Source organism: Pongo abelii, chromosome 5 (assembly GCF_028885655.2).
Source record: "Pongo abelii isolate AG06213 chromosome 5, NHGRI_mPonAbe1-v2.0_pri, whole genome shotgun sequence".
In the NCBI taxonomy this organism is placed as follows: Eukaryota; Metazoa; Chordata; class Mammalia; order Primates; family Hominidae; genus Pongo; species Pongo abelii.
Genome location: NC_071990.2, coordinates 53,098,054 through 53,108,491, shown reverse-complemented (window position 1 = coordinate 53,108,491; position 10,438 = coordinate 53,098,054).

Sequence of the window (10,438 nt, the reverse complement as noted above, 5' to 3'; positions counted from 1 at the left end):
TTTTAAAAGAAGGGCCTTACATATTGTTATATTGACACTGTCATTAAGGATAATGTGACATTAATGTTACATCCTTTGAAAAACCTTACCGTATGGAGAATATGAGGGAACACGCTAACTGAATAGCTAGCTCTAGGGAAAACTTGTTTGTAAAAAGTACATTAGGATATAATGTAACAATTAACATGTTCCTCTGTTGATGGTACTGGTGAATTCTGGCATTTAGCTAGGATTGCTCCGGTCCTTTTCTTGCTGTCTGTCCCCAGTCAAAATTAACTACTAGTGCAATAGGAGTCAAAAATCATGTTAATCTCTGCCAACAAATACACAATCAAAACAGGTTGATGGTTTATTGCAAGCCCATGGTGTTTCAAAATCACCAGGAAGCAATAAAAAATTTAAATGCCCAGCCCTCATTCCTAGACATCTGAATTTGATTAATCTGAGTGGAGACTAGGCATCAATATTTTTTCATAGAATTTTTTTTAATTTCATAGAATCCTGTTATGTTTTCTTTTTTAACAGTTTTATAGTTTTACCACTTAAATTTATGTCTTTGGTGTATTTTGGGACAATTTTTATATATGGTATGAGGTCGGGGTCCAACTTTATTCTTTTGCATGTGGATTCTCTAATTGCTCCAATACTATTTGCTAAAAAGGCTATTCTTTCCCTATTGAATTGTCTCAGGAGCCTTGTCAAAAATCAGTTGGCCACATAGACACATGGGCTTATTTCTGGACTCTTGATTCTATTCCATTGATCTATTTCTATCCTTATGCCAGTACCACAGAGTCTAGAGTAGTGTAGCTTTGTAGTAAGCTCCAAATTGAGAAGTGTGAGACTTACAACTTTGCTTTTTTTTTGAGAGGAATCTCACCCTGTCGCCCAGGCTGGTGTGATCTCGGCTCACTGCAACCTCCAACTCCCAGGTTCAAGTGACTCTCCTGCCTCAGCCTCCTAAGTAGCTGGGATTACAGGCACATGCCACCATGCCTCTCTAATTTTTGTATTTTGAGTAGAGAAGGGATTTCACCATGTTGGCCAGGCTGGTCTTGAACTCCTGACCTCTGGTGATCCACCCGCCACGGTCTCCCAAAGTGCTGGGATTACAGGCATGAGACACCGTGCCCGACCTGTTGTTCTTTTTCAAGATTATTTTGATTATTCTGGGTCCCTGTATTTCCCTATGAATTTTAGGATCACATCAATTTCTACCGAAAAAAAAAAAAAGCCAGCCTGGATTTGTACAGAATTGTGCTGAATCTGTATATCAGTTTGGAGAGTATTGCAATGTTAACAATATTAAGCCTTCCAATTCGTTAACATGACATGTTTCCATTTATTTAGGCCTTCTTTATTTTCTCGCAGTGACGTTTTATAGTTTTCAGTGTATAAGTCTTGCAGCATCAATTTTTTTTCAAGCTTTTCAGGTGATTACCATATGCAGCCATTTTTGAGGACCATTGCTTAGGTTCTCAAAGATGAGAAGCATTTCTCATTGTCCCCAAAATCACAAATCTTAGGTAATCTGTCCATATGTGGTCCTGCTAAGGACAGGGAAATAGGGTTTATCTTGACCAGGAAGACCTACTTCTGAGAGATGTCCATTTCATGACATTTCATTAAAAAAACTCTGGTACTAATATTTAATTACACCCTACAGATAATCCTAGAGTTGCAAAATCTTGAGAGGCCTAAGAATTTATTTATGCTGCTCCAGAGAGGTGAGAGTCCATCTTATTTTAATGTCTGCTAAGAGCAAATGTTCTTTGAGCAATCTCCATCAATAACCCATTCCCATGTTAACTAACTCTCCTCTGAAAATATCTTCACCCACCTTCCCCAACCCACTACCTCTGCTTTCCTATTTATAATGAGATTTTTAACCCCCTTGGTTCTTCATTCCATCTGTACCAAATTTATGATCTGTCTAAATTCCCATTATTACAACTTCAGGCCATTTCTCAGTGGATCTGAGGAACATCTGTTCACCATTTTGAGTACAAAGACTAGAAAGCTCCTGTTATTTGTTTTGTTGTTATTTGGTTGGTGGGTTTGATTTGGTTTAGATTGATTTTTTTCCTCTGGCTCTTGATTTTTGCCTTTCTGACACATACTATTTTCTAGGTTTGGCAAAACTCCTATGAGATCTAAACGGAATGAAATGACCTCTCACCTTAATACCATGTTTTGTGATCCCATTAATGGCAAAGGTAGACCATGAGTAGCTGGAGGTGTTGACTTAGGATGTTATTCTGACAAACTGCCAGTCTGTCTTTGAATAAGCTTTGAATAACGTCAACACATTGATCCATCTGTGGCCATGGCCTGCCCCCGATTCCACAGCTCTCCCTTTCCTATTTTTTTTTTTTGTTTTGTTTTTGACAGAGTCTTGCTCCATCACCCAGGCTGGAGTACAGTGGTGTGATCTCAGCCCACTGCAACCTCTGCCTCCCAGGTTCAAGCAATTCTCATGCCTCAGCCTCCCAAGTAGCTGGGATTACAGGTGCGCACCACCACACCAGCTAATTTTGTATTTTTAATAAAGATGGGGTTTCACCATGTTGGCCAGGCTGGTCTCGAACTCCTGACCTCAAGTGATCAGCCCTCCTCAGCCTCCCAAAGTGCTGCAATTACAGGCGTGAGCCACCACACCTGGCTTCCCTTTCCATTCTTGGCCTCTGGGCCTCTCTAGGTTCTGACACCATCAGCACCTGTGTAATTCTAGTCCACATAAACTACCTAGAGCTGGAGAAGAAATTTGGATTTCCTGAATACTGATGGAGAAATTACCTCTTCAGATGGGACTGAAAGATAGGCCTGAGATTCTTGTCTTTTTCCTCCTGCAATGCAAATGATGGATGATGCCACAAGCATGACACTCTTTCATGGTCTATCCAAATACTGAAAAAATCTAGAAATGTTTTATAGAAAAAATAGGAAAATAGTACCCCAGATCTTTTCTCTTGATTTGGTGTTCATAAAAGCATTTTATCCATCATATCTGTCAGTCATTTAGAATTTCAAAAACTACAAAAACATGGTAAAACACAGGACCAGTCTAATTTTTAAACTTTAAAAATCATGACTAGTTGTTTTTCAGTACATTTCTCTACAGGTATATTAATCAGGCAAGGAAGTATTATGATTGAAGAATAAGTTTAGGCAAAAGTTATTTAATTATTTTAATGTGCCATCTGTTGAATTTTTAAGTAATAGCATTAATATAATTAGCATTAATGCAAATTTCATTAATGTCATTGCTTTGGTTTAGTAATGATATTATTAATATAAGTGTTATTATTAATATAAGTGTTCATGGCACCATTCTTGTTAACCACTTATGTATCTTTTGCCTATTCCTTTATTCCTGTTATACATCTATCTACATTTCTCATTTAAAAGAAATGAGAAACTACAATGCATTACAATGATTTTCAATTTTCTTAATTATTAATAGTACCTCAGTAGTGAGGTCTTATTTGGGGCTTTGGAGAAAATTGGGCAAGATTATGCTTATCTTTTCCACTGAAGAAAGCATACAAACTATGTAAGAAGTGACAGTGATTCTATGAAAGGGATAATCTTAGATCTGCTCTGATTGTTTAAGATCCTAAACTGATACAGTGTTTCCCTATTGTCAATAAAATATTAATTACAACATGTTTCACAGTTAAAGGCTGAGGCTGAGATCCTCTGGTATAGACTGAGGGTCTCCAGTTTGTTTTTTATGTACCCCCATCATTTAAAAAAAATGCAAGCATACACACCCCAATGTGTGTGTGTGTGTGTGTATGTGTGTGTGTGTGTGTATGTGTGTGTGTGTGTGTGTATAGAGAGAGAGAAAGTTATTTTTAAAGTATGTAGATGTACCATTGTGCTGATATATTCTGTACACAGAAAGAATAGAAAACATTAAAGGTGCCTCCCTCTCCCTCTCCCTCTCCCTCTCCCTCTCCCTCTCCCTCTCCCTCTCCCTCTCCCTCTCCCTCTCCCTCTCCCTCTCCCTCTCCCTCTCCCTCTCCCTCTCCCTCTCCCTCTCCCTCTCCCTCTCCCTCTCCCTCTTTTCGGTCTCCCTCTCCTTCTTTTTTCGGTCTCCCTCTGTTGCCGAAGCTGGACTGTACTGCCGGGATCTCGGCTTGCTGCAACCTCCCTGCCTCGGGCTCCTGTGACTCTCCTGCCTCGGCCTGCCGAGTGCCTGGGATTGCAGGCGCGCGCCGCCACGCCTGAATGGTTTTTGTATTTTTGGTGGAGATGGGGTTTCGCCGTGTTGACCGGGCTGGTCTCCAGCTCCTGGCCTCGAGTGATCTGCCTGCCTCGGCCTCCCGAGGTGCTGGGATTGCAGACGGAGTCTCGCTAACTCAATGCTCAATGGTGCTCAGGCTGGAGTGCAGTGGTGTGATCTCGGCTCTCTGCAACCTCCACCTACCAGCCTCCTGCCTTGGCCTCTTAAAGTGCTAAGATTACAGCCTCTGCCCCACCGCCACCCCGTCTAGGAAGTGAGGAGCGTCTCTGCCTGGCCGCCCATCGTCTGGGATGTGAGGAGCCCCTCTGCCCGGCCGCCCTATCTGGGAAGTGAGGAGCGCCTCTGCCCGGCCGCCCATCATCTGGGATGTGAGGAGCGCCTCTGCCCGGCTGCCACCCCGTCTGGGAGGAAGTGAGGAGCGCCTCTGCCCGGCTGCCCCGTCTGGGAGATGTGGAGCACCTCTGCCCGGCCGCCCCGTCTGGGAGGAAGTGAGGAGCGCCTCTGCCCTGTTGCCCTATCTGGGAAGTGAGGAGCGCCTCTGCCTGGCCGCCACCCCGTCTGGGAAGTGAGGAGCGCCTCTGCCCGGCTGCCACCCCATATGGGAAGTGAGGAGCGCCTCTGCCCAGCCGCCCCTTCTGGGAGGTGAGGAGCGCCTCTGCCCAGCCGCCCCTTCTGGGAGGTGAGGAGTGCCTCTGCCCGGCCGCCCCGTCTGGGAGGTGAGGAGCGCCTCTGCCTGGCCGCCACCCCGTCTGGGAGGAAGTGAGGAGCACCTCTGCCCAGCTACCCCATCTGGGAAGTGAGGAGCGCCTCTGCCCGGCTGCCACCCCCTATGGGAAGTGAGGAGCGCCTCTGCCCGGCCGCCCACTCTGGGAAGTGAGGAGCGCCTCTGCCCGGCCGCCCACTCTGGGAGGTGAGGAGTGCCTCTGCCCGGCCGCCCCGTCTGGGAGGTGAGGAGCGCCTCTGCCTGGCCGCCACCCCGTCTGGGAGGAAGTGAGGAGCACCTCTGCCCAGCCGCCCACTCTGGGAGGTGAGGAGCGCCTCTGCCCGGCCACTCCGTCTGGGAAGGGAAGAGCGCCTCTGCCCGGCCACCCCGTCTGGGAGGTGAGGAGCGCCTCTGCCCGGCTGCCACCCCGTCTGGGAGGAAGTGAGGAGCACCTCTGCCTGGCTGCCCCATCTGGGAAGTGAGGAGCGCCTCTGCCCGGCCGCCACCCCATATGGGAAGTGAGGAGCGCCTCTGCCTGACCACTCCGTCTGGGAGGTGAGGAGCGCCTCTGCCCGGCCGCCCCGTCTGGGAGGTGAGGAGTGCCTCTGCCCGGCCGTCACCCCGTCTGGGAGGAAGTGAGGAGCACCTCTGCCCGGCTGCCCCGTCTGGGAGATGAGGAGCACCTCTGCCCGGCCGCCCCGTCTGGGAGATGAGGAGCACCTCTGCCCGGCCGCCCCGTCTGGGAGGTGGGGAGTGCCTCTGCCCGGCTGCCACCCCGTCTGGGAGGAAGTGAGGAGCACCTCTGCCCGGCCGCCCCCTCTGGGAAGTGAGGAGCGCCTCTGCCTGGCCGCCACCCCGTCTGGGAGGAAGTGAGGAGCGCCTCTGCCTGGCTGCCCCATCTGGGAAGGGAGGAGCACCTCTGCCCGGCCGCCACACCGTCTGGGAAGTGAGGAGCGCCTCTGCCTGGCTGCCCCATCTGGGAAGGGAGGAGCACCTCTGCCCAGCCGCCACACCGTCTGGGAAGTGAGGAGCGCCTCTGCCTGGTCGCCCCGTCTAGGAGGTGAGGAGCGCCTCTGCCCGGCCGCCCAGTCTGGGAAGTGAGGAGCGCCTCTGCCCGGCCGCCCTGTCTGGGAGGTGAGGAGCGCCTCTGCCTGGCCGCCACCCCATCTGGGAGGAAGTGAGGAGCGTCTCTGCCCGGCCGCCCCGTCTGGGAAGTGAGGAGCGCCTCTGCCCGGCCGCCCCCTCTGGGAAGTGAGGAGCGCCTCTGCTCGGCCGCCCCCTCTGGGAAGTGAGGAGCGCCTCTGCTCGGCCGCCCCGTCGGGGAAGTGAGGAGCGCCTCTGCCCGGCCGCCCCGTCTGGGAGGTGAGGAGCGCCTCTGCCCGGCTGCCACCCGGTCTGGGAGGAACTGAGGAGCGCCTCTGCCCGGGCGGCCCCGTCTGGGAAGCGAGGAGCGCCTCTGCCCGGGCGGCCCCGTCTGGGAAGTGAGGAGCGCCTCTGCCCGGCCGCCCCGTCTGGGAGGAGAGGAGCGCCTCTGCCCGGGCGGCCCCGTCTGGGAAGCGAGGGGCGCCTCTGCCCAGCCGCCCTGTCTGGGAGGTGAGGAGCGCCTCTGCCCGGCTGCCCTGTCTGGGAGGTGTACCCAACAGCTCCGAAGAGACAGCGACCATCGGGAGCGGGCCATGAGGACGATGGCGGTTTTGTTGAAGAGAAGGGGAGGAAGTGTGGGGAAAGGAAGGAGAGATCAGATTGTTGCTGTGTCTGTGTAGAAAGGGGTGGGCATAGGAGACTCCATTTTGTTCTGACTAGGAGAAATTCTTCTGCCTTGGGATGCTGTTGATCTATGGCCTTTCCCCCAGCCCCCTGCTCTCTGAAACATGTGCTGTGTCAACTCAGGGTTGAGTGGATTAAGGGTGGTGCAAGATGTGCTTTGTTAAACAGATGCTTGAAGGCAGCATGCTCTTTAAGAGTCATCACCACTCCCTAATCTCAAGTACTCAGGGGCACAAACACTGCAGAAGGCCGCAGGGTCCTCTGCCTAGGAAAACCAGAGACCTTTGTTCATGTGTTTATCTCCTGACCTTCTCTCCACTATTATCCTATGACCCTGCCATATCCCCCTCTCCGAGAAACACCCAAGAATGATCAATAAATACTTCAGAAATTAAAAAAAAAAAAAAAAAAAGAGTCACTACCACTCCCTGATCTCAAGTACCCAGGGGCACAAACACTGCAGAAGGCCGCAGGGACCTCTGCCTAGGAAAACCAGAGACCTTTGTTCATGTGTTTATCTGCTGACCTTCTCTCCACTATTATCCTATGACCCTGCCACATCCCCCTTTCCGAGAAACACCCAAGAATGATCAATAAATACTAAAAATTAAAAATTAAAAAAAAAAAAAAAAAAAAAAAGAAAACATTAAAGGTGACATAAAAATAAATATAAATTAAACCCTAAAATCTTGTTCCATCCATATGGATTGTGTTGTACAGAGGTTGGTAAATTTATTTTTTCCTCCTCTAACTTCCAGCAAAAATGAAGCAGGGAGTTGTTTCAAGGTCCACCAGGGAATACAAAGTTTCTGGTCTCATATTTTGCTCTTTGGTAAGGAACTCAAAACTATTAAAGAGCAGGTTACATGTTTGCTTATGCATGTAATCTATGTTATGTGGGTGTTAGAAGGATTTTGGGTTCCCTCCAGAAGATCCCAGATTGGATTTTGACCTCTCCTATGAACTCCAGAAAGAAGATAAAAATGAGCTGTTTCAGAGGGTTTGGCTTTTTCTTTTATCTCCCCACTCTCTTTCCATGGAAGAAATAATACAGAATTTTATGCAACTTTCATGGTCTTTTCCTTTTGACAAAACATCACAGTGATGAGCCTTTATGAATTGTCTGTAAAAAAAGGTGTGTCATGAGATTCTTCATAGAAGTACCCATTTGACTTTTGATCTCTTCTGTATTTTGTGGTTTCCTTTATTTCAGTCTCCAGAGCAAATTGTATGGAAATTGCAGTCAACCATGGAAAGGCATTTATTTCATTATCAAAGGAACTGAACCAATTGTGATTCATTTACTTTTTCCTTCCTTGCTTTTTTTTAAAAAAACTGTTTTCTTCTGATTATAAAAGAAATACATGTGACTCTTAAAATTTTTGAAAAATACAAAAAAAAGAACAAAATTAAAGTTATCTATAACGCCATTAATTTAAGATAATACCAAGATAGTAAATTTTTCTATGAAAAATAACGTTTTTCAAAATTAGGATCATATTCAATTTACTATTTTATTTCATCATTATTTATTAATATCTAATCATAATGAGTTTTTTTATGTCACAAATTTTTCAGAAGCCTAATTGTTTATTTCATTGTTATTTTAAGTTCAGGGGTACATGTGCAAGTTTGTTATATACATAAACTTGTGTGATGGGAGTTTGTTGTACAGATTATTTTGTCACCCAGGTATTAAGACTAGTACCCATTAGTTATTTTTCCTGATCCTCTCCCTTCTCCCACCTTCTGCCCTCAAGTAGACCCCAGCATTTATTTTTCTTCTCTATGTGTCCATATGTTCTCATCATTTAGCTCCCACTTAAGTGAGAACATACAGTATTTGAGTTTCCGTTTCTGTGTTAGCTTTTTAAGGACAATGGCCTCCAGCTCCATCCATGTTCTTGAAAAGGACATGATCTTGTTCTTTTTTATGGCTGCATAGTATTCCACAATGTATAATGTATGACATTTTCTTTATCCAGTTTACCATTGATGGGCATTTAGGTTGATTCCACATCTTTGCTATTATAAATAGTGCTTCAGTGAACATATGCATGCATGTGCCTTTATGATAGAACAATTTGTATTCCTTTGGGTATATACCTGGTAATGGGATTGCTGGGTTAAATGGTAGGTAGTTCTGTTTTTAGGTCTTTGAGAAATTGCCACACTGCTTTCCACAATGGCTGAACTAACTTACATTTCCACCGACAGTGTATAAACGTTCCTTTTTCTCTACTCTGCAATCTCACCAGCATCTGTTATTTTTTTACTTCTTAATAATAGCCATTCTGACTGGTGTAAGATGGTATCTCATATGGTTCTGATTTGCATTTCTCTAATGATTAGCGATGTTGAGCTTTTTTTTGATATGCTCGTTGGCCACATGCATGTCTTCTTTGAATAGTGCCTGTTTGCGTCCTTTGCCCCCCCCCCCTTTCTTTTCTTTTTTTTTTCTTTTTCTTTTTTTTTTTTTGAGACGCACTCTTTCGCCCAGGCTGGAGTGCAGTGGCGCTATCTCGGCTCACTGCAAGCTCCGCCTCTCGGGTTCACGCCATTCTCCTGCCTCAGCCTCCAGAGTAGCTGGGACTGCAGGCGCCCGCCACCGCGCCCGCCACCGCGCCCGGCTAATTTTTTGTATTTTTAGTAGAGACGGGGTTTCACCGTGTTAGCCAGGATGGTCTCGTTCTCCTGACCTCGTGATCCGCCCGCCTCAGCCTCCCAAAGTGCTGGGATTACAGGCGTGAGCCACCGCTCCAGGCCCTTTACCCACTTTTTAATGGGGTTGTTTGTTTTTTCTGTAAATTTGTTTAAGTTCCTTATAGATGCAGGATATTAGACCTTTGTCAGATGCATAGTATGCAAATATTTTCTTCCATTCTGTAGGTCATCATTTTGTTCTTGATAGTTTCCTTTGCTTTGCAGAAGCTCTTTAGTTTAATTAATCCCATTGGTCAATTTTTGCTATCGTTGTAATTGCTTTTGGCATCTTTGTCATGAAATCTTTGCCCATTCCTCTGTCTAGAATGGTATTGCTTTCCAGGGTTTTTATAGTTTTGGGTTTTACATTCAAGTCTTTAATCCATCTTGAGTTAATTTTTGCATATGGTATAAGGAAGAGATCCAGTTTCAATCTTCTGCTTATGGCTAGCCAGTTATCCCAACACCATTTATTGAACAGGGAGTCCTTTCTCCATTGCTTGTTTTCAGCAAAAGCCTAATTTTTAATGTCTGCAAACTATTTCATCAAGTGGAAATATATATATATATATTTTTTGAGACGGAGTCTTGCTCTGTCACCCAGGCAGGAGTGTAGTGATGCAATCTTGGCTCACTGCAACCTCCATCTCCCGGGCTCAAGTGATTCTCCTGCCTCAGCCTCCTGAGTAGCTGGGATTACAGGTGCATGCCGCCATGCCTGGCTAATTTTTGTATTTTTAGTAGAGATGGGGTTTCACCATGTTGGCAAGGCTGGTCTTGAACTCCTGACCTCGAGTGATCCAACTGTGCTGGGCTCCCAAAGTGCTGGGATTATAGGTGTGAGCCACTGCGCCCTGCCAAGTGAATATATTTTAATCTAAGCATTCCCTCATGGTGGATACTTAGGCTATTTCCAATTTTTTGATACTGTTTTTGTGGTGGTAGGCATCCTTATATGTATATGTTTTATTGCATCTCCGATTATTTGTTTAGGATATATTCCAAGAAGCTTAATT